This window comes from Stegostoma tigrinum, unplaced genomic scaffold (genome assembly GCF_030684315.1).
Source record: "Stegostoma tigrinum isolate sSteTig4 unplaced genomic scaffold, sSteTig4.hap1 scaffold_143, whole genome shotgun sequence".
NCBI lineage: Eukaryota > Metazoa > Chordata > Chondrichthyes > Orectolobiformes > Stegostomatidae > Stegostoma > Stegostoma tigrinum.
This window is the reverse complement of record NW_026728088.1, coordinates 280,119-305,152: the sequence shown is the minus strand read 5'-3', so window position 1 is coordinate 305,152 and position 25,034 is coordinate 280,119. Positions and strand designations below refer to the sequence as shown.

At 47.9% G+C, this 25,034-nt stretch overlaps 1 non-coding gene across 1 annotated transcript; it reads right to left on the bottom strand.

Annotated features, from left to right (window-relative positions):
* Positions 1–5,893: 5,893 nt before the first annotated feature.
* On the bottom strand, positions 5,894–6,008 carry trnal-caa (transfer RNA leucine (anticodon CAA)). Its single transcript has 2 exons — positions 5,971–6,008; positions 5,894–5,939 (listed from the first exon to the last, which is right to left on the bottom strand). It is a non-coding gene; the product is annotated as a tRNA-Leu (tRNA).
* Positions 6,009–25,034: the final 19,026 nt, after the last annotated feature.

Sequence of the window (25,034 nt, the reverse complement as noted above, 5' to 3'; positions counted from 1 at the left end):
GACAACTGATGAAAATGCACAGTGCAGTTCACTGCAATCCACAGCACTGACCAATAGAAAATAGCAGAGGATGGTTTCGATCCATCGACCTCTGGGTTATGGGCCCAGCACGCTTCTGCTGCGCCACTCTGCTACCATGAACTACCTGTGTCTCAGGCAAGTATTCAGCTTTCCATCTGGAGTGCAGCATTTCCATTCGATGACGATGTTCAAAGCTTTTCACTGTCGTGCACAGAAGTGTCACAGCTGTGTAAATATAAGCTTTGTCTAATTTCCCACATTCTGTTGGTCGATTTATGATTTCACTCAGAATCACAAAACTTGTCACAGCTCAGGTGGAGGCCATACACCCTGCCTTAGTTATGCCACGTCTCCCCAATAAGCAACTGATTATCACTTTCAGGATCAATCTTTTGCCTTCTCCCTGTAACATCTGCACAGGTACTTTTAACATAGCTGTCCAATTGCATTGTGTTGATTGAATCTGCCTCTGTCGCTGTCAGATCGAGATTTACCGACCCGAACCACTCCTTGTGTGAGAACGTTCTTCCTCAAGTCGCTTTCACTTCGTTTTCCTCATGCCGTCAAATATCTGCCTCATCATTCTCAATCCCTTCAGGCGTGGTGTGGTAGAACTTTCACGCCTTTATTTCCACAGTCTAGACCCCTCGTGACTTGGAAAGCTTCGTTCGGATCACTTTACAGACTTCTATTCCCCAAGGAGAACTGTCTCAACTTTCCAACGCATTTTCATTTCTGACATACAGGTTCATTTTAAACCTTCAATATTTGGACCTATCTTCGATGCTCCTTACTCACAGCACCTTCAATGCCTCCAGAAACAATTCTTTTGATGCAGCCTGGCCTGTTTTGTTCTTCCAGTCCCCTCTTTGTCTACGATTCGCATGAGCCTGTTCAGCACTATCCCCAATCACTTCACATTCCCACTTTCTGAGGTTTCATGTTCATGATTGAGCAATGCTTCAGCCTAAGGATCCATTCAGAGTCGGATTGCCTGTGTGAACCTTCTAAAGCTCTTGTTCTTCCTTTGAACAAGTGTATCCCTTGGCCGTGTTCGCTGCAATGGGACCTCTACCCTATCCCAAAGTCAGGCATTTCAACTTCATTTCACGAAGCTGCTTTTGAGATAATTAATTGGGTACTTTGGCAAAACACGTGTGGTTGTTTAAATGTAAAACTGGGACTCCTGGCATTTCTAAATGCTGTAAGGCCCAAAGCAAGGGTCATACCCCTGGACCAACGAGCAACCCGTAGACCACAGGGGCCAATCCTCAGCCAGCTGAGACTCGCTTCGTGTGACGTACATCCCAAAAAGCTTCAGGAATTCCACGGATCAAACAGTTTCCTGAACATAATCTATTGACCTTGATTGTTCTTGAAACAAAATCAAAATTGCTGGAAATGTTCAATACGTCTGGCAGTATCTGTGAAGAAAAATCAGGGTTACTGTTTTGGGTTGGGTGAATCTTTCTCAGAACTGACTGTTGAGACTTATTTCCCAGGACAAGGCTCACAGCCTCGCCTGTTGGCCCGGCAAGTGGATATCTTAAAGCTCTTAAAATTTTATGAAGGCTTGTGCTGGTTCTGCTATGACAGGCAGTGAATTACCTTTTCCCACCGTTGGTAGTCTGAGTGAAATGTTTTGTTCCTGCTGCTTTGATTCCTGTCACAAGCAAAACGGAGGAAGCAAACAGCCCTCGCATTCATTCCCAGCTTTTCCCCACAGTCAGCAGGATATGAATCCGTGCAAAAACACCCCAATGGATTTGAGATCCATTGCCTTAACCATTTACCAAGAGATGCTTGTTAATATTAACAGCAGAGTTCATAAAGGGAGCCCATAGATGAAGTCTGCTTGAATTTTCCACAGCACTCAAAAAGGGGTCAAAAAAGGTCATAGCACAAGGTCAGAGTTCATGGTGTTGGCTAATAATTGAGCATGTACTTCCTATTGTTTAACTAACAGAACACACAGAATCGGGATTAAAGGGTATATTTCATGTTGAAATACCCACACCCCACAACTCACCCACCGTACTCTAATGTACACTATTTGATGGGCACTGTTCTCTCAGAGATCTTTTAATTGATGTAATTCATTCAACCTGCCACATTGCACATTACCAGAACTAAATTAGCCACATCCCACATCCTACCCCAAATGCATCTTTTGCCTCTTTGAACAGTTATGGAAACATTTTTCTCTGAAATTTATCACCTTCACAAAAAAAGGGGCTTTACAGTGAGGTAAAAATCAGAAGCCATTTTTTCTTGGCACAGATCATTTACAGAGTTCAACATTATGGGTGTGTAGTTCCTTACTCCGCTCTGTGTCTGTAAGTGTCTAGTTATTAGTTCTCCAGTCACCAAAGAATGTGTACACAATATTTGATAAAAATGAATAACTACAGTCAAGGCCACTAAAACATTTATCATCTGTGTGGCTACCAAGGTGTCTCAGTAAGTGGGATAACTGATTCAATCCTTTCCCACACTCAGAACAAATGCATGGTTTCTCTCCCGTGTGAATTCGCTGGTGTGAGACCTGATTGAAAGACTGGCTAGATCTCTTCCAACACTTGGAGCATTTATTTAAATCTGCTACGTGCGATCTCACTGGTGTGTAGCAGGTCGGATGTTTGAGTGAACCATTTCTAAACTTCAAGCAATTATCGAGTCCGAGAGATATTCAGCACAGAAAGAGAGTCTTTGGTCATTCTTGTCCATGCCAACCAGAAATCCAAAATTTATTTCGTCCTGTTTGCCAACATGTGGCCCATACTCCACTAAACCCTTCCTTTACATGTATCCATGCCGATGCCTTTTATATGTTGCATTTATACCAGCCTACACCATTTCCTGTGTGAGTTCATTCCATACACACACCATCCTGCGTGTCAAAACATTACACCCTGTGTCCCTTTAAAATATTTACCCTCAAACCTTAAACCTATAACCTCAAGTTTGGACTCCCCGACCCTGGGAAAAAGACCTGATCAATGCCCCTCATGATTTTATTAACTTCGATAAGGTCACCCCTCAGCCTCCAACACTCCAGTGTAAAGAGCCTGATTTTACTCAGCCTCTCCTTCTGGATCATCTGCTCCAACCCTGGCAACTTCTCTGTGAGCACTTTCATCTTTCCTTGAGCAGGGAGAAGAGGATTGAATGCAGTTTGCGAGGTTTTGTCTGTGTGTATTAACGTGGTTAATGGGTACAGAGAGGATGAACACATCCGCTTTATCCCGCCAGTTTAAATTGTGAAAATATCGGTTTTAAGGCAGTGTAAGAGGAGATTGTATCTTTCTGTGCATGTTTACTGGAAATGTTCAGCTGTGAACTGTCTGTCTTTAAAATAAACGGTGTTTGACTTAAATTCTCACTGATTAACATTGAGATAGAAAAAAAAAGTTTCTGTGTTTGGGTGTTTAAGTTCATGAACATATGGATTGGAGCTGAAGCAGCTTGTGTGGTGCTGAAGCAGCTTGTGTGGTGCTGTGGCTTAGTTGGTTAATGTGCCTTTCTAACAATCAGCATAGCTGTGGTTTGAGTCCCACAGGTGCCTATGGCTTACATTGCCGGTATCTTGTCCAAACCTCTTGTAAATAGTGCCAGTTGCTTGGTTCCCTAAAGCTGAAATGGCTAGCTTCTTGTATTTAAACTCAATGCATTATTATTCCTCTGCTCCCACTCCAGTTACCTGAGCCTAACCCAACTGGCTGTTTTGTTTGTTGCTGTTTTGTGAACTGTAACAATTAACAATTGTCAGCCACTCAGAGAGAGAAATTGTGATAAATGTCCCGATTTGACAGATAAACCTGATAACTTTGTCCAAGATGACATGATTGAAATGCATAACTAGTCTAGTTCCAATTAACGATCTGTGGACCTGAAAGGTTACCTCTCTTCTGCTCCACAGATGCTGCCAGGCCAGCTGAGTTTCTCTGTCAATTCCTGTCTCTCTTTCAGACTTATAGCACCTGCAGTTCTTTGAACTCTGTTAACTTGAATAATTTCTGGGACAAACCAGCCCATCTACCAGCTCCAGAGCTTCTTTCCTGCTCCTGAAAATCAGTCATCACAATAAACGAGCAGAATAGAACTCCCATTCCCTGACCGAAATCGGAACCCAGCCTGCGGCAGTGAAAGCACATAATCCTAACCGCTGCACCACCAGTAAGGGCACTTCAGGCTCTTGTATCTTTTCTCACCGACACTGCTTCTGACATTTTATTTTGTACCATTTTGGCTGCAGATCAGTTTCTCCCTTTCACCAAAATTCCCTTTGCCTTTTTAATTACCTGCTGCACCTGCAATCCTACTTTCAGCGATTCATGCCCAAGGGCACCAAAGTCCCTCTGCACAGCAGCGTGCTGCATTTTTTATCATTTAAAACATAGTCCATTTTGCGTTATTCCTACCAAAATAGATGACGTCACACTTATCAACATTGTACTCCATCTGCCAGGCCTTTGCTCCCTCACTTAGACTATCTATATCCCTCTGCAGATGTTTCGTGTCTTCTGCACACTTTGCCCTATACTTGTCTTAGTGTCAGCTGCAAATTTTGACACACCACACTTAGTCCACAATTCCAAATCATCTGTGTAAATTGTAAACAATTGTGGTCCCAGCACTGATCCCTGAGGCACACCACTAGCCACTGAACACCAATGAGAAAAACACCCATTTACCCCTATTCTTTGTTTTCTACTGGTCAACCAATCCTCTATCCAAGCCAATACATGACCTGTAATATGGTGCAACTTTATCTGATGTAGTAGCCTTTGATGTGGCACCTTGTCACTTGTCTTCTGGAAATCAAGATACACCACATCCACAGGTACCCCATTGTCCACAGTGCAGGTAATGTCCTCAAAGAAATTCACCAAATTAATTCAGCAAGACATACCCTTCATGAACTCGTGAACACCAGTGGGACAATTTATATCCAGATGTCTTGCTATCTCTTCCTTGAACATAGATTCAATAATTTTCCTCAGTGCTGAAGTTAAGCTAGTTGGACCAAAGTTACCGGCTTTTTGCCTATTTCCTTTTTTAAACAGTGACGTCACATTGGCTGTTATCAATCTGCGGGATCCACCCCAGAGTCCAGTGAATTTTGGTAAATAATTACTAGTGCATTTGCTATGTCTCCCATCGCCCCTTTTAGTATCCTGGGATGCAGTTAATCAGGGCTAAGAGACCCCCATGTCTACTGTTAGCCCCGTTACCTTGCCCAGCACTGCCTCTTTAGTGATAATGAGAATCTCTATCACAATCAGTGAGAGTTTCACATCAGAGGTGAATTAAATGGGTAGAAACATTGAAATACATCACTTTCATTAACTCAGAAACAGTACTACAAAAATGATCTTTATCGAAACATACAGGTGTTATTGGCGATGTAACGGATTGGATGAAGAAAGGTTCGTTCCCTCCTGGGACCATCTGGGAAGGGAGTGTTTAATATCAGAATGGAGGTCGCACATTTAAGGCAGAGTCAAGGTGAAGTTTATTCTCTCAGATGGTTGTGAATTAGTGGATTCTTTTACAGAAGAGGATTGTCAGAGCTGGGCCACAAAGTGCATTTAAGGCTGAGTTCGATTGATTTTCAGCAGCAAGGGTATCAGAGGTTACTGAGAAATCCAAGAAAGTGCAGTTCAGGATTATCAGGTCAGGATTATCTGCTCATTTAATAGCAGAGCAGACTTGATGGGCTGAGCTGTCTCCTTCTCCTCCAAAACTGCATCATGTTAATATAAAGCTGCAAAACTGACGGGAGCAAATTTTGCTTAAAAACAGGTAGATCCCATCGGGATACCGAACCTCAGTGATATTTGCAAAGGACAACAAACAAAGAAGCAGTCATTGTCAGAAGTGGGATTAGAACCCACGCCTCCAGGTGGAGACCAGAACAGCCAGCTTTGCAGGGGAAAGAGTCTATTCCTTGAGTCTGGCGCCTTAGACCACTCGGCCATCCTGACACACCTTGGCTGCTCCAGAGTGATCTGTATACCAGGGTAAACAGGAAAAGCCAGTCTTCAGCACCCACACTGAGTCTGGCTCCATTAGGCCCACAGTCACCTCTCACAAACCACCGTTGCCCTTCACTTTTCCCAACCTCCACCTTGTTCTTGTCTGAAACAAATTGCATGTCAGGCAATTGTAGCTGACATTGCTGATGTAGAACTGGGATGTAGATTGAAGTGACACCGCCTGGTCTATGGCGTAATTCTACTTCTAAAGGTCAGTCAATATTTCGCAGTGATGATTGCAAATTTTAACCATGAACACGCCACGGCAGTGAAGGCACTGAACCCTAATCAGCAGACTGCGAGGGAAGACTTATATCTCTCTCACCCTGGTCACTGCCTGATTCAGCATTGTGTCTCTCATCCTTCTGCACATGATCCCCTTGGCTCCATCACAGTGTTGTCGCATTGTCTTGGTTTATACTGCACAGACTACCCTGCCATCTATTACATTGCAGTTTCTAATGAATGAAACCCTACCTTACAGGGCACAGTCTTCACTCTATAGCGCAGTGTTGAAAGCAATGGCCTTGTAAAGCACCGGTCATGAGTTTACTTCTAACTGGAGGAGATGAGAATGTTTGTACAACTGCGGCATCCAATATCAAAAGGAGCACTTTCACATCGTCTGAAATTATGCCAATGTCATTTCCCCCACAGGCCAGCAGTGAGGTGAGGTGAGGTATTATAAACTGTAGGTTGACAAGGAAACAATGGGGGAGCAACACGGAGAGGGGAGCGGCCGAATGCTTTATTTCTTTGCTGTAGTCAGATTCTGGTTTTGAAGTGTGAAATGGGACAATATAACCCAAATGGATGAAATCCTACTTTCTGGGGGTTGGTCTCTGCTGAGGCCTTTGTCACCTTTTGGGAAATATGTCATGTGTTACCTTCTGAAGGTGAAAATGTGGTCCACTTCCCCAAGGGAACGTGAACATCTCAAACGGCCGGTCCATCGTCTCGTAACACACAAAGCTATGGGCAAAGGCTGGAAACTGGGATGTTGAGCCTCTTTCTGTGTCATAAAAACGTGATGATTCAGTCATTTTGCAGGATAAACAACTGTTGTAGAAAGAAAAAAAAAGCCAGGAGTTTTGCGATTACGATGCACACAGGTCTCTCGCTATCCATGGTGGTCTAGTGGTTAGGATCGGCACTTTCACTGCCACAGCCCGGGTTCGATTCCCGGTCAGGGAATCCAGTTTTATTTTCCCTGATGGTGACAATGCAAAGGCAGTGCAGCTCTGTCTGCAATCCTTTCAATGACAGTTCCTGACCCCGAGAACATCAGGGTCCATATTCCAGCCGCTTAAAGAGGGGAAAGGTGCCTTAGCTGTCACTGCTCAGTCAGTCTACTCACCTTTGTGTTGTGTTGTTAGCAGGGATATCAGCAGTGAGGGGAACATTCACAAGGTACACAACCAGCAAAGATAATCACAGTCGCTACTTCAATTCAATTGTCTCCCCTTTGTGACGCAGTGAGTTTCACTGCCATTTGTCGTCAGGAAGCTACAATTCACCTGATCGAGTCTGTTCAGCCATTCAATGAGATCGCTGCTGATCTGATAAATGTCAACTCCGCTTTCCTGCTTTTCCTCCATAACCTGAGGTAAACTCGAGCCGAATCACAACATCATATATTACCGATATTTTTCACAAGTTTAGATGACTTCAGTGACCTGTGCATGTTTGCATGAAATTGAATAATATGAAATGAACCAAAAAAAGCCCTTCCCACAGTTCAACCCAGTGCAGGGTCAGCCGTATGACAAGAGTAAGAGAGCAAAAACGTTACCTCTATTTCTCCCAGCACAGATTTCTCTCTCGACGAGTTGAATATTTGCAGCATTTTTCATTATAATTGTGACATTTTCATGGACAGATCCTCACTCAATCCACAAATAACTGAGCTTCCAAAAACTATTTTGCCTCAGATTAAAATTGCTGTGCATCTTTTCATACAGCTTGAGATCCCAATAATCCCTGCTCCATGTCAATAGAAGCTGCTCCGGGTGAGGGTGGAGCCCACAGACTCGGCATTTCACGCGCCTCTATGGCCATAGAAGGACCGCGCACTCACCAATTGCATCACTTCTATCTGTATCCCCCTGGTCACTGTCTGATTCACCACTGTATCTCTCATCCTTCTGCACATCATCTCCGTGGCTCTATCTCGATTTTGTCACATTGTCTTGGCTCATATTGCACAGACTATCCTGTTATCTATTATCACAGCGTACGTCTGCACGCTCATTGCCATCCCCATTTCCGGTTATATCTTCGTGGCTGGTTCACTGAGTTTCCCTGGTTCTGGGCCCAGGAACTGGGATTATATGGTTGTATGCAGCAATGGTTACTTCCTTGTGTGAGGGAGCTGATGAAATATCCAATGTTAAACTAGATTACTATTGAAAGGTACATTTCAACAAGAGCCAGCACTGTACACGGAGTCTTTGATATTTCGTAGAAATCTATCAATCTCAGTCTTCAATATAATCATTGATGGAATCTCCACAGTCCCTGGTAGCATTGTAATTGCAGATTCCAGCCCTCTGTGAATCTCCACATTACAGTGTTCCAGTTGTCGATCTAGTGCTGTTCCTAACATATCCTCTGCCACTGTAGTTATTGCTTGTTGCACACCAGCAAACTCATGCGGTGCCGTGATCGTATTGTGGTTAGTACTCTGTGTTGTGGCCACAGCAACCTCGGTTTGAATCTGAGACCTGGCAGTGGGTGCTTGCTGTATTTTGTTTTAATCCTTGTGCCATGGGCCACAGAAATGCAGCAAGTATCAAACATTTTTACGTGTAAATATTCTTTGAGGTGGTGACAATCATCTCCCAACCCCGGCTCTCTCACATATCTGCATTTGATGTGTCAGAATTCAAACCCACCACTTAGAGAATTTTCTCCTTCCCACAATCACTAACTCTCCTTTACGTCCCTCCTTCCACTTCACTGAGACACTGCACAAGCTAACATCCATTTTCACATTGACATTGTTCATTCTGTCTTGTTGCAGTCTATGTTGCTGAGTGAACGTGGCCTGTCTCACCACCAGGAACTCTAAACCAGATGAAATATTTAGATACTGGGACGGACAGATCAAGACTCATGGAGCAGCTTTTACTGACATGGACCAGTGATTATTGAAACATCAGGCCTAGGAAAATGACCCATGGCAATAATGAGCAAAATGGACTGCATCAGAAAAGACCAGTTTCTGTGGCTTTCTGCAGCATTCATTGTATTTGTTCATTTCGCTACAGCGAGAGTATTGGGGGCTGTTCATTAATTCACATTATTGTGGGATGTGATAGCACCAGAAACTGTGCCGAAGAGATTTACCAGGATATTGTCTCACCTGAAGAGTTTCCGTTCTGAAGCAAGATCGAACAGACTGTGGTCGTTTTCCTCAGAGCAGAGGCGATGTACAAAATAGTGAGGGTAGACTATGTAAACGCTTCCCCTCGAGGAAGGGTTCAATCACCGGGGTCCATAGATTTAACCTAAGAGGAAGGAAGTTTTGAGTATATTTACAGAAAATTGCTTTTAGCCAGTGGATGTTTGGAATCTGGAAGCCACTGCCTGCAAGTGTCCTAGAGGCAGAGATCCTTCTGACTTTAATAAGCATTCAGAAGTGAATTTGTGATGCTGTGGCATTGACGGTTATGGGCGAAGCAATAGAAATAGAATTTGGATACTAAAGCGATTGTATGTGATTGGTGCACACGTAAAGGGCTGAGGGGGCAGTAGCACCTGATGCCGTCATTAGCATTGTGGTCAGTATCCCCACCTTTCACGAGGGAAACCAGGGTTCAATTTCCCACTGGACCCAACCCAAGCATTTTTGGGGCCTTTCAGCAAAACGGACCCAGCTTCGATTTCAGCTTCAGCTGATGTCTGCATGGAGTTTGCACATTCTCACCATGTCTGCGTCTGAGTGCTTCAATTTCTTCCCATGGTCTAAACGTATGCAGGCTCGCTGAATTGAACACAGAGAACAGTGAAGAGTACAGGACAGGCTCTTCAGCCCACAATGTTGTGCCAAAATATCATCCTACTCTAAGATCAAACTACCCTCCATAGTCTATGTTTTACGATCATCCTCGCAACTGTCCAAGACTCGGTTAAATGTCCCGAATGTATCTGACTTGAATACCGCTGCCGACTGAGCATTCCATGCACCCACCACTCTCTGTGTAAAGAACCTACTTCTGACATCGCCACAATATCTTCATTCAATCACCTTAAAAGTATGCCCCCTCATAATAGTCACTTCTGCTCTGGGAAAAGGTCTCTGAGTATCCATGCTATCTATGTCCCTCATCAACTTATTTACCTATATCAAGTCACAGCTCATCCTTCTTTTCTCCAAAGAGAAAAGCCCAAGCTCCCTCAACCTTTCCTCATAAGACCTGCCCTCCAGTTCAGGCAGCATACTGGTAAATCTCCTCTGCACCCACACGGAAGCTTTTGCATCCTTCCTATAATGAGGCGATCAGAACTGAACACAATATTCCAAGTGTGGTCTCACGAGTGTTTTGAGCAACTGCAGTATGTCCTTGTGGCTTTTAAACTCAATTTCCTTGCCAATGAAAGCCAACACAACATACACCTTCTCAACAGCACTATTAATTTGGGTAGCAACTTTGACGGGTCTATCGATGCGGACCCCAAGATCCCTCTGTTTCTCTACATTAGCAAGAACATTAGGTTAACCCTAAATTCTGTGTTTAAAGTCAACCTTTCAAAATGAATGACTTCACACTTTTCCAGGGTGAATTCCATCTGCCACTTCTTTGCCCAGCTTTTCATCTTGTCAATCATCCATTGCAAACTCCAACAGCCCTCCACACTACCCACCATGCCACCAAACTTCGTGTCATCATCAAACTGACTAACCCATCTTTCCACTTCCTCATCCAAGTCATTTATAAAGACCACAAACAGTGGGGTTCCCAGAACAGATTCTTTCAGAACACCACTGATCGTCGAGCTAAAGGCTGAATAATTTCCATCTATTACAACCCTCTGGCTTCCATTCTGTATCCAGACAACCAAATTTCCATGAATCCCATGTCTCCTAGCTTTCTAAATGAACCTACCTTGGGGAACTAAATCAAATGCTTCTCTAAAATCCATATGCACCACTTCCATTGCTTGATCTTCATCAATGTCATTTGCCACATCCTCAAAGAATTCAGTCAGGCTTCTGAGGCATGACCCGCCCCTCAAAAAGCCAAACTGACTATTTTTAATCAAATTGTGCATGTCCAAATAATCATAAATACTGTCTGTCAGAATCCTCTCCACTAATTTGCCCACCACAGAATGACTCACTCTTCTGTAATTCGCAGGATTATCCCTATTGCCTTTCTTGAACAAGGGAATAACATTTGCCACCCTCCAATCATTTGGTATTACTCCAGCAGGCAGTGAGGACGCAAAAGCCATCACCAAAGACAAAGCATTCTTTCCCTCGCTTCATCCTCCTTCCTAACATCAACCTGTTTGAGCGTATGTGTCTTTTTCATGCTATCCTCACAAATGTTAAGGCCCCTCTCACTGGTGAATACTGAAGCAAAGTATTCATCAAGGCCCTCCCCTACCATATCTGACTCTGAGCGCAAGTTCCTCCTACTATCCCTGGTAGGCACCACTGTTACTCTGACCATGCTCTTGTTCCTCACATAAATATAGAATGCCTTGGATTTTCCTTCATCCAACTGTGGATCCATGGGGACTGTGAGAGGAGTTACAATTCCCCATCCAAGCTGCAAACACATCGGCGCAATCATATCCGGAAGAAACTGTTGACTTGCTGGATGTGTGAGAAGGCATTCACAGCGGTTTCACAATGGAAAGGGGCTGTTTCCCTGCTGTGGGAGTGGCAAGGAATTCATTCAGCCATCCCACCTGCTGACTCACTAATGGGTCCATACTGGGAAGAGACCATTCACCTGCTCCGAGTGTGGGAAGGAGTTCTCCTGGTCATCCAGCCTGTTGAAACCCCAACAGGTTAACTCTGAACAGAGACCCTTGAAATGTGCAGATTGTCGGAAGTGCAATAAAAGCTCAAGTAGACTTTTGTACTGCCAACGTGCTCACAGGTGCTGTCACTGTGGGGCTGGGTGCAGGGCATCATCAGCCCTCATTGTACATCAGCAAATACACACTGGGGAGAGGTCATTCACCTACTCGGTATATGAGAGAAAATTCACTCAGACATATAGCATGAAGAAACACCAGTGGGTTCACAAGTAACTTCAGTAATTGAATATTTCTTTTGCTTGTTCATGGGATCATGGCATCAGAAGCTCAGCAAGCTTTTATCATCCGTTCTAACTGCCCAGGGGATGGTTCAGAATCAAACTAATGGTTATAGGACGGATTCACATGGAGGTCAGAATAACAATGGCTCCCAGACCCGATGGCATTGAGTTGATTTTCTGGTCTCTTGTCCCGTTTTTGGAACAAAAGTGAATAAATTGGTGCAATTGATTTAAAAGTGAAAGACTAAAATGTTGTTTTTCTCTCTGATTCAGCATGCCCTGCTGTTTTCTCAGTTGTTATTGACAACCTCATGGCCCTCACTCCATCATCTGTTCTGGAGAGTGTTACAGGAAGGAGGGAATGGTCAACTGTATCTGGTCACTCAAAGGGTCACTGGACCTGAAAAGGTAACTCGGATTTCTTTCATAGATGCTGCCGGGCCTGCTGTATTTTTCCAGCAATTTCTGTTTTTGTTTCTGATTTCCTGCATTTGCAGTTTTTTTGTAAATGTTTTTTTTCAATATCCTCTTTGTCTGTTTCAGAGGAGCCTCATTCATAGGTTTGGTCGGTTTTGGAAATTGAAAGTTAAGGCACAGATCAGGCAATGATCTAATTGAATGACAGAACAGGCTTGAGGGGCCGAATGGCCTACTCCTGTTCCGATAAAAGTTTTCCATTTGCAGCTTGTGGCAATATTTCCCCCCACTCTTCACTTCACATCCCTGACTGTTACACTATGTGCTATAACTGGCTGAACAAATCTCCTGTGTTTGAACTCAGTCTGTTACTATTCAGTGCCCCATCTTCGCCTGCCCGGGTTTGACTCTCATCACAGAATTTTGTCTCGACTGCAGAAATTCACCAAAGATCCTCAGGCAGCACCTTTCAAACACATAACCACTTCCATCTGGAAGAACAAGGGCAGCAGATATATGGGAAGATCACCACATCCACGTTCCCCTCCAATTCACTCACCATCCTGACTTGGAAATATATCACTGTTCCTTCGCTGTCGCTTGGTCCAAATCCTGGAATTCCCTCCCTAATAGCATTGTGGGTCACCACACATCAGGAGGACTGCAGCAATTCAGGAAGGCAGCTCACCACCACCTTCCCAAGAGCAACTACTGATGGGCAAGAAATTCTGGGCAGCCAGGGACACCCACATCCCACATATTAATTTAAAAAATACTGTGTGAACAGTCACAAGAGGAGGATCCTGGAGTCTCATTCCCCTGGAACAAAAACAAAGTTGCTGGAAAAGCTCAGCAGGTCTGGAAGCATCTGTGACCCTTCCTCACTCCCCTGGGATTTACCAAACCTGTTTATTATTTCCACTTCCTCTTTCATTCTGACAGTTTAATTTCTCAATTTCAGTCCACTCGCCTTTTGAGCTCTTCAACAACTCCATTTGGGAAAATGAGAGAAAGCTGGAATTAACGCAGGGAGCTGGGAAGTGGGCAGAAGTATGAGGAGAGGCCACATCAAAGAAAGCTCCTATTCCAACAACAGAGCTTCTCAAAACACAAAGGCAGTATGAAAGCTTGAGCTGAATGAACATGGGGGTGTGTGGGCTGTCATGAGGAAAATGTGACCATGATCACAAATGGTTAAGATCACAGAATCCCGACAGTGCAGAAAGAGGCCATTCAGTGCATCCAGTCTGCACTAGCTCTCTATCCCACCCTACTCCCCACAAGCCCACATTTACCGCAGCTAACCCAACCACGTAAGCTGCACACTCGGGGACAATTTAGTGCGGCCAATCCACCTAACTTGCATTTTTGGGCTGTGGGAGGATCACAGCTTAGCTCTCAAGAAAAAATGTGGATTAAGGCTCAAAAAAACCTCAAGTCTATAGAAAATTCATGCTTTTTGTTTCCAAAATTAAAATCTGGGGAAAACTGCAGCCACAACGATTTTAGAAATCACTCTGGAGGAAGAGAATTCAAAACTCTGACCCAGGGGTGGGGTTGACAGATGCCTGGGACCAGAAATGTAACAGATTCAGAGCAAGGTAGGGGTGAGACAAGGGCAAAAGGCACATGTCACGGGGGGAAGGCAGAAGAGATCCAATTGCAGAAATGTTATTAGTCCCTCAAGGCTGCAGGGAATGGAGTGAGAGCTGGAAAAGAAACAAATAAACAAAAGATGTGCCTGGAGCCAGGTGTGCAGTGGACCCAGACACAAATTGAAACAAGAAATGTAAACAAATTGGGGCAGAGTTCACAGTCTGAAATTGTTGATCTCAATGATGAGACCAGAAAGCTGTAAAGCCTGGCTCGTTCTATTCCAGCCAACACACACATGATGAACCAAGGGTGAATGCTGCTGGCCAGCCAACAATATGCACATCACACAAATGAATTAAAAAAGGCCTTGCTCAGCACTGTAATTTTCTGTTACTTTTGTTCTGACATTTGCAGTTTGTTTCTGATGACGGCTATAACCCTAAAATTGAACTAGAGTTTAGTATCCGAGAGAAATGTAAAATAAGTCAGCTTTGCTTCAAGCACATCGCTGTAGTTTGTTGTATTTGTCCTGAGGGCTGAACAGCACCTGGAGCTCAGAAAGGACAATCTCAGGGTGGGAGGTAGGGGAATCGTGCACAGCAACAGAGCTTCAGTCGGGGCAAATCCCTCAGGGTCAGACTGAGGGGGTCAGATGGCACTTTACTCTTTCACATCTCTCTTCATTGACAGCCAAGCCACAGTGTGGGTTAATCCTGCTGTGTGTAAGAAATGTGTCCCAGCTACTGTCTTCCATGGCTCACAGCTCCTTGACACGGAACAGAATCTCGTTTCCAACTCGGTTTAGAGTCAGGGGAAGTACAACGGTGAATGCCGGAAATGTGCTTCAAATCAGAGATTAGTGTAAATCAATGATGTGTTCCTGACTGGAAGTGAACCCTCAGGCTCAAGTTTAGGTTTCTTCTACATTGGTAAAGATAAAACAGTATTTCGTAGCCGTACAGCACTAAGACCCAGAGCAGTGGGAGCAGGGGTATGAACATCCTGTCCCTGCCTCTGCTGTAATCACACAGAATGCACCAGGGTGAAGTGAGAGAAGGGTCTGGGTTAGAAATTATATTTCACCAACAATGATTACATGGGGCGGGTTGATAAAATGTTAATTTTCATTTTCAATTACTGCACATAACATGCATGTATTTTTCAGGAAAGGATGAAGAGGGGTTCGTGCTGGCAGTGGGAAGATGTTTTTTTCGGAAGGAGTCTTGTCTGAGACTTTATCACGTTTTTATGATGTCTCCAGGACATGTCTTTTATTCCCACTTTGATTTCATTTCCCAACCTGACTACCTTCCTTCCACTTGTTTGATCCAGAAGTAATTGTCAAAAACGAATGATAATGGGAACCGCAGATGCTGGAGAATCCCAGATAATAAAGTGTGAAGCTGGATGAACACAGCAGGCCAAGCAGCATCTCAGGAGCACAAAATCTGACGTTTCGGGCCTAGACCGATGAAGGGCCTGTGCCCGAAACTTCAGCTTTTGTGCTCCTGAGATGCTGCTTGGCCTGCTGTGTTCATCCAGCTTCCCACTTTATTGTCAAAAACAAATATTTCACTTGGTGGATATTTTCCTGTGACAATTTTTTTTATTTCAAAAGCCTCACATCAGGTTTAATCCAATCAAACACAAAACAGCCCTCTTGATTTACACCCAAACGACATCCCTGTACTCCTGAGAACATGAGATTTGGACACAGGCACAAGATGCTTCTGGTGTAAGTTAGTAACAAAACGGCTTCTAGCCTGGGAACTGTAAATTCTGCTGGAGCTGCTCTTTTCGCCTAGGAACTGTGAGTTCTGCGAGAGCAACATAAATAATGCAGGAATGATAAGATAACGCAGTACTAACCATTCTAGCTGCCCTTCAGTTGCAAATGTTGTGGCGCTATGTGGTGAGATAAAAAGTAACCTATGTGTTGTGATGTAAGTTGTTTACCAGTTAATGTTATAGGATTATGTAACTGTCAATGAAGCAATATCATGTATTGATTGTTTGAATACACTGTGCGATCACACCATGTACCCTGCTTTAAGAAAAGTATAGAAATGTCTTTGTATTAGCCTGTGGGTTGCAGCTCCTCCGGGGAATACGGAAGTCCTCAACTTCTGCGTTTTACGGATGATCTGTACCCGGCCGTATGATGAAATAAAGCGTAAACTCTTAAACAGCCAGACCGACTGTGAGTATTCATTGACTGATCACGGAATCGAGAGACCCCACCGGAGGTCGAGATTTACACAGGGATCGGGTGAATCCTGAGAGGAGTGTAAGGGCAGTTGGAGTACGCTTCAGAAGGAGTTCACCACTGATGCAAAGCGGCAGCAGTCTGTACCGTCTACAAGATGCACTGCAGTGACTCAGCAAGGCTCCTCCAACAGCGCCTTCTGAATCTGCAGTCTTCAACATCCAGAAGGACAGGGGCAGCAGTCACATGGGAACGCTACCACCTGCTAGATCCCCTCTAGGCCACATACTGTGCTGACCTGGAAGTATAACGTGGAGATGCTGGTTTGGGATTGGGGTGGACAAAGTCAGGAGTCAGATGACACCAGCTTATAGATCAACAGGTTTATTTGAAATCACAAGCTTTCTGAATGCTGCACCCAACTTTGTCACTTTCTCATGATGTGTAATAAAGTAATAAAGTGGTGCTTCATCTGTCAAAGGTGGAACACCCCGAAAGGTTATGATTTCAAATAAACCTGTTGGGCTTGAACCTGGTGTTCTGTGTCATCTGACTTTGGCCTGGGAATATATTTTGTTCCTTCTGTGTCGCTTGGTCAAATTCCTGGAAGTCTCCCTCAATAGCACTGTGGATCTATCAACAATACATGAACCATAGCTAGCTCCATCCTCTCCAGGGCGGGTAGCGATGGGCAATAAATCTGGGCCTACAGTAATGCCAATGGCTCATAAGCAAATACAGTATTTAGATCAGTGAGGGAGGGATGGGCAGGGAGTGAGGGAGGGATGGGCAGGGAGCGAGGCAGGGGCAGGAGAGGAGGGAGCGAGAGAAGGAAGGTGAGGGGGAGGGAGCGAGGGAGTGGTGAGGGAGGGAGGGGGAGAGCGGGAGTGAGGGGGCACCACTGGGAGGGAGGGAACAAGTGAGGGAGCAAAGGACAGGGATCAGTGGACAGGGAGCAAGGCGTGGGGAGGAAGGGAGCAACCGACGGGGTAGGGAAGGAGTGAGGGATGGAGGGTATGACAGGGAGTGAGCAAGGGGCAGGAAGGGAGGGAGCAAGGGAGTGAAGGATGTGGAGAGTGGAGCCGAGGGATGCAAAGGGAGCAAAAGGACTGGTAGGGAAGGAGTGAGGCTTGCAGGGGAGGGATGAGGAGTGGGGGAGGGAGTGACGGGGATCGAGGGAGTGGGGGACCAGGATCGAGTGAGTGAGGGACCAGGATCGAGGGACTGAGGGCGAAGATCCAAGGACGGGTGCTAGAGACCGAGGGACCGGGGGAGGGAGTGAGTGAGGGAGGATGTGAGGGACGGGGATGGAGGGAGTGAGGAACATGGAGGAGGGAGAGAGTGTGGGAGCAAGGGACGGGGAGGCAGAGTTTGAGGGATAAGGAAGGGAGCGATGGAGGGAGGGACAGGGATGTGGGAGTGATGGGGAGGGACAGGGAGGAGGGAGGGAGCAAGGGGCATGGTAAGGGTGGGAGTGAGTGACAGAGAGGGGTCAAGGGAGGGGGTGAGGGATGAGGAGTGAGAGACGGGGAGAGAGGAATCGAGGGACGGGGAGTGAGGGACAGGCAGTGAGGGATGTAGGTAGGGAGGGAGCAAAGGATTTGGAGGTCGGGAGCGGGGGACAAGGCATTGACGGGGAGGGAGTGAGCGAAAGGGAGGGGAGGGAATGAGGGACGGTGAGGAGGCAGGGAGCAAGGGATGTGGTAAAGTTGGGAGTGAGGGATGGAGAAGGATCAAGGGAGGGAGTGAGGGATGGGGACGGAGAGACGGGGATTGAGGGAGAGGGAGCGATCGAGTGAGGGACGGAGAGGAAGGGAGCAAGGGATGTGAGTAGGGAGCAAGGAAGGGGAGAGCAACCGAGGGAGGAATAGGGAGGGAGCGAGGGAGGGGAGACGTTGAGAGGGATGGAGAGGGGGTGTGAGGGAGGGTAGTGGTAGGGGTGCGAGTGAGGGAGAGACGGGCAGCGAAGCAGTCAGGGATGGGGATGAAGGGAACACAGGACCTGGCTAGGGAGGGAGCCAGGGAGGGAGTGAGGGTGGGGAGGTATGGGGACATGAGGAAAGGAGGGATGGGAGCGAAGGACGGGGTGGCAGTGAGCAAGGGATGAGGAAGTGACTGGGAGGGATCAAGTGAGGAGGGGAAGGGAGAAGGGGAGGGAGCAAGGGAGGGATGGACGGGAGGGGGAGCACAGGATGTGGAGGGAGTGAGGGAGGAACGGGGGGCGGTTGGGAGGAAAGGACGGGAAAGGGCAGTGAGTGAGGGAGAGGGGAAGGAGCGAGGAAGGGACAGGGAGGGTGGGAGGGAGGGTTGGGAAGGGTGGGAAGGAGGGAGGGAGGGACTGGAGGATGGGGAGGGAGGGAATGTGGAAGGAGCGAGGAAGGAGTGAGGGATGGACACGGATGGAGTAAGGAGGGAGCGAAAGGGGAGAAAGGAGGGGACAAGCAGGGAGCGATGGGCCGATGACCAAGCATGGGATGAGGAGGGAATGAGGGACAGGGAGGGAGCGATCGAGGGAGTGTGGAGGGGAAGGGAGGGAGAAAGGGATCTGGGTGATTGCGAAGTGGGGAGAAAGGAATGGGGAAGGGAGTGACGGAGGGATGGGGATGGAGGGAGGGATGGAAAGGGAGGGAAGGAGCGAGTGACGGGGTGGGAGACAAGGAGGGAGCGAGGAACAAAAAGGAGTGGCGGAGGGAGTGAGGCATGGGGATGGAGCTAGGGAAAGGGAGCGAGTGAGGGAGAGAGAGAGAACGGAGTGAGGGAGGAAGCAAGACAGAAGTGAAGAAGCAGCTTGGGACGGGGAGGGAGCGAGGAACAGAGAAGGAGCAAGGGAGAGGTGAGGCAGAGGGAGGGAGCGAGGGAAAGGGAACAAGGGAGGGAGACAGTGAGAACGGAGCGAGGGAGGAAGCAAAGCAGAAGCGAGGAAGGAACTAGGGACGGGGCCGGAGTGAGGGAGGGAGCGAGGAGGTAGCAAGCGGGGAGCAAGGAAGGAGCAAAGAGGGAGGAACGGACCGATTGAGGGACCGAGCGAGGGATAGGGAGGGAGGGAGGGATGGGGTGGGGGTGAGGGAACAAGAGACGGAGATGGAGAGATGTGAAACAAGGAGGCGAGTGACAGGGAGTGAGGAAACAGGAATGAGGGACAGGGAGGGAGCGAGTGAGGGAGGGAAGGACAGGGAGGAAGCAAGGAATTGGGTGGGAAGGAGTGGATAACGCAGAGGGAGGGAGCGAGTGATGGGGACGGAACAAGGGAGGGAGTGAGGGACAGAGAGGGAGCAAGGGATGGAGTGAGGGTTGGGGAAGGAGCAAAGGAAGGGGAGGGAGTGAGGGAGATAGCGAGGAGGGACCAAGGGAGGGAGTATGGAAGGAGTGAGGAAGGGACGCAGTGCGACCAAGGGAGGGGGCAAGGAGGGAGCAAGGGCGGAGTGACGGACAGATCGAGTGATCAAGCGAGGGACAGGAGGGACGAGGGTCGTGGTGGGAGTGAATGAGGGAGTGAGGGATGGAGAGGGAGAGATGTGAAGCCAGGATGCGAGTGACTGGGAGCAAGAAACAAGGAGTGAGGGATAGGGAGAGACTGAGTGACGGGGAGCGAGAAACGGGGAGTGAGGGATGCGAAGGGAGCGAGCAACAGAGCGAGGGATGGGAAGGGAGAGAGGTAGCTAGGGATGGGGGGGGGGAGAGGCGGGGAGGGAGGGAGCAAGAGACAGGGAGGGAGGGGCTGGGAGGGAGCAAGGGACGGGAAGGGAATGAGGGAGCAAGGGACAGGGTGGGGACGAGGGAGGTAATGAGGGAGCAGGAAGGAGGGAGTAAGGGGGTAGCAAGGGACTGGGCCGGGGACAGGGAGTGAGTGACGGAAAGAGACGGGGAGGCAGCAAGGGATGCGGAGGGAGCAAGGGAGGGAGCAACGGTCAGGGAAGGGGTGAGTGACGGGTAGGGAGCGAGGGATGGAGAGGGACTGAGGGAGCAAGGGACAGTTTGAGAGCAAGGGAGTGAGTGATTGGGAGGGAGCGAGTGAATGGCGGATGAAGCGAGTGAGCGAGAGGCAGAGGGAGGGAGAGACAAGGGACGACAAGGGAGAGAGGGATGGGAAGGGAATGAGCGAGGGAGTCAGGGACATGGACAGAGTGAGGCACAGGGAGGGCGGGAGCCAGGGACGGCATGGGAGGGCTTGGGAGCAAGGGACAATGATCAGGGACCGAAGGGCGGGAGCGATGAACAGGGAGTGAGGTACGTGTGGGAGGCAGGGAGCGAGGGAGTGACGGGGAGGGATCGAGGGAGGGAAGGACTTGGATGGGAGAGGGAGAGATGGAGGGGTGTAGGGAGCAAGGGGGGCAGGTGGAGTGTGGGAAGGAGGGAGGGACTGGGAGGAAGGAAGCGAGAAAGGGACAGGGAGCGAGGGAGTGAGGCATGGGGAGGAAGAGAGCATGGGACGGGGGTAGGGAGGGAGCAAGGGATGGAGTGAGAGAGAGGGAATGAGGGTCAGGGTGGGAGGTAGTGAGGGACAGGGAGGTAGCGAGGGATGGTGAGGGAGTGAGGGAGGGAGCAAGGAGGTAGAGTGGGGAGCAAGGAGGGAGCGAGTGGGGAGATATGACTGATTGAGGGATCGAGCGAGGGATGGGGAGGGAGCGAGGGACGTGGTGGGAGCGAATGATGGAGCGAGGGATAGGAAGGGAGTGCCCGACGAAGCAAAGGACAGGGAGCAATGGAGCGATGGGGTGGGAGCAAGGGGCGAGGAGGGAGAGAGGAATAGCAAGGGAGCAAGGAATGGGGAGGGAGCAAGGGATGGGAAGGAAGCGAGGGGCGGGAAGGAAGCTAGGGAGCAAGGACGGGGAGGGGATGAGGGAGGAAACAAAGGAGCAGCAGTAAGGGAGTAGCAAGGGACTGAGCGAGTGACAGGCCATGAGTGAGAGAAAGAGACAGGGAGGGACTGAGAGACGTGCAGGGACCGAGGCATGGCGAGGGAACAAGGGATGGGTTGGGAGTGAGGGAGTGAGTGATGGGGAGGGAGCGAGTGAGTGACAGATGAAGAGAATGAGTGAGACGTAGCAGGAGGAAGAGAGCGTTGGATTGGGAGGGAGAGAGAAGGGACAGCAAGGGAGCAAGGGACAGGCAGGAAACGAGCAAGGGAGCGAGGGACGGGGAGAGAGTGAGGTACAGGGTGCGAGCGAGGGAGTTAAGGATGGCGAGGGAGTGAGGTACGGGGAAGGAGCGAGGGAGCTATGGATGAGGAGGCAAAGAGGGAATGAGGGATGGGAAGGAAGCGAGGAAGCAAGTGAGCAAGGGAGAGAGGGATGGAGCAAAAGAGAGAGGGTCAGAGTGAGGGAGCAAGGGACCGGGAGGGAGGGACCAAGAGACGGGGATGGAGGAAGCAAGTGATGGAGAGGGTGTGAGTGAGGGAGCGAGGGAGGGAGGGAGGGAGGGAGGGTTGGCAAGTGAGCAAGGGGCAGGGAGGAAGGGAGCAAGGGAGTGAGGGACAGGGAGAGAGGGAGTGATGGAGCGAGGGACGGGATGTGAGCTTGGGAGGGAGCGAGTGACATAACGGGAGTCAGAGAGGGAGCGAGTGGCAGGGAGGGAGTGACGGAGGGAGGGATTGGAGCAAGGGTCGGGAGCAAAGGACAGAGGGACAGGAGAGAAGGATGGGGAGAGAGCTCGCAATGGGATCAGGGGATGGGTTGGGACTGAAGGATGGAGAGAGAGTGAGGGACGGGGATGGAGCAAGAGACATGGAGCGAGGGACAGGAAAGGAGCAAAGAACAGGGAAGGAGGGAAAGGGATGAAGGAACAGGGAGAGGGACAGGGAGGGTCAGGGAGGTAGACAGGGTTGGACGGACAGGGTGGGAGCCTGTTTCTCTCAACACAGAGACAAACAACAATATAGTTTGCTGTGCTGCTTGACACTTTTTAATGAACGTTAATTGCATATTGAAGTTATGGATGCAGTCAGTGGAATGGTGCCTTTTCTCTTTGGCCTGTGAGTTGAGAGAAACATTGACATGTTTCCCGGTAACCCCCTGTGGGATAAGGTTGGATAAACCAGCACTACCCTCAGTCTGTTACCGTAGCGACAGGCTGCTTCATTGCTGAAACATTGAACTGAAATGAGAAAATCCTGGATGGATTGATTAATGAGTGAATTTGATTGATTGATGAATTTGGGTAAAGGGATATTTCAGCACATTCTTCAGCTGCTGCCTGAACTTAGTCTGGGTCACGGCATAAATCGCGGTGTTTGTGCAGCAACTGAGGAGCTGCAGCATGAAGCCCAATTCCTGCACTAAGTCATGTAGATACACAGACCGATACCCAAAATCCCACATCCGGTTCCAAAGAGAATACACCATTAACATTGACCATAACAGGATGAAATTGGCTGAGATCACAAACAGTAAAATGATGGATTTTTTTCGATTTCTCATTTCTGTGTCACACGGACCGTCCCCATTGGTGTGAGCCCGGAGTCTCCTGCGGGCTCTGCTGGTCACTAAAATGTGTCTGACGGTGAAAACATTGAGCAGCAGAATCAGGAGAAACGGGAGAGTCGGGGTTAGAATGTGGTGGAGGAACGTGATTATGACCCAGACATGAGAGTAAAAAACAGCGCTTGTTCCAGCACAAAACCAGGGGGTGTTCCCCAGCGAATAGTAACCCATGAACATAAAATACCAGAAAATGTTCTTCAAACAGCTCAGCACAGTCACTGTTCCCAGAACCACAGCCGCCGTTTTCTCACTGCAATATTTACTTTTCAGCTTCTGGCAACAAATGGCCACAAATCGATCAAAGGTGAAAGTGACGGTGAACCAGACAGAACAGTCAGTGGCTGCATAAAGCAGGACGGCGTGGATATTACACACGGGGATGGAATACAGGAAATAAAACTGTTCGTCATAAACAATGGGAATGTGTCTCAATATCAGGTCGAGGATAATGACCAGTAGATCCGCCACTGCCATGGCCCCTAGGTAACGTCTGACACATGGAGACAATCCACAATCTTTATAAAGCAGGACGTAGATCGTCACTACATTAACTGTGAGGAAGGAAAACAAATAAATTACACATCAGTCTGGAGGCACAGTTACCAGTTTGATTGAGGACCCAGTGACATTTTCAAATTTATCGCTGATTTATTGAAAAAAAAGAAGCTGAAATAACCCGTAGTAATGTCTCAATTTGTTTTACTTTGCAAAAAAAACTAACATAAAATACAAGAAACTCTCCCTCCTGAAATACACAAACACACATCCATAAGGACAGACGGCTTCTAGAACATTCCCACAGACTCATTCACTCGAGAGCAGGCACAGGTCATTTCCTTACAGTTCCTGATATAGAGGGTGAAGACGTTGCTGTCCTGAAGGATTCTCTCCCAGTTCCCTGCAGACAAACGGAGGATGGAAATTTCAGTCTTTTCGTCCACATTGTGGTCAATTTTTGTTTGTGAAGAAACATGAACACAGGGAAAATGTATTCACCCCATTAACTACCTGAGGGGAATTTGCAACAGTGTCTCCTTCTCTCTGGAAATGGATCTTTTCCCTCGGGGTCTTATCTTTTGTTCAATTAACTGGCATCCAAATGTTCACAAATAATGTCGGATACAAAATGTTCCGGGGAATGTCGGTTACAGAATGTTCCAGGGAATGTCGGATACAGAATGTGATGGAGTCATAAAAGATCCACATCACAAAGGCCCTTCTGTCTATCAGTTTTGGTGAGACCCACTCAGCCTGGCGGGGGAAATCTCTCCTCAAACTCAACACAACTGGCAAACACAAATTAAAGGCATTGCCAGATCAGCTGAAGTGGTCAGTTATCTCACATTCTCAATCCACCTCACAGAACCAGCCCAGACACCACAAACCCAGATGAAACATCTGTTCAGCACGGAACACTGTGCAGGCCAGGCTAGTGTCCTGCTCCATACAACCCGGCAATCTGTCCAGAGTGGGACACTGTGCAGGCCTCACCAGTCAAATAGATATCAGTCAAGCACGGGGAGCTGTGCAGACCACACCAGTGCATTAATATATAAATCTGGACCAGGTATCTGTCCAGCACGGGGGACAGTGAGGTGAACACCACTGAACTGATCTGCAAACCTGGAGCAGTTACCCTCCCAGTGTGTAGATCTGTACAGACCACCCCAGTGCAGTCCCTGGTAACGCTGTGTTAAATCACCTCCCAGCCTGGGGAAACTTGCAGCCCATGCTGGAAGTGACAGGATGTGGGGCTCCCATCCATTTACAGCTCCATATCTCCAATGTGCCATGACAAGGGGTGCCATGGGTGTGAAAATCACTGCCAGAGAGAGATGGTGGGGAATCACTTTAAATACGAACAAATGGGATGGGTTGGATAAACAGACAGAGACGGGGAGATTGAGAGACTGTGTCATGGAAGGATGTGTTCACAACTTTAGAATGCTGACATGTCGACATACTCCCCAACACTGAAAACACTGCATCGATCCAACATTGT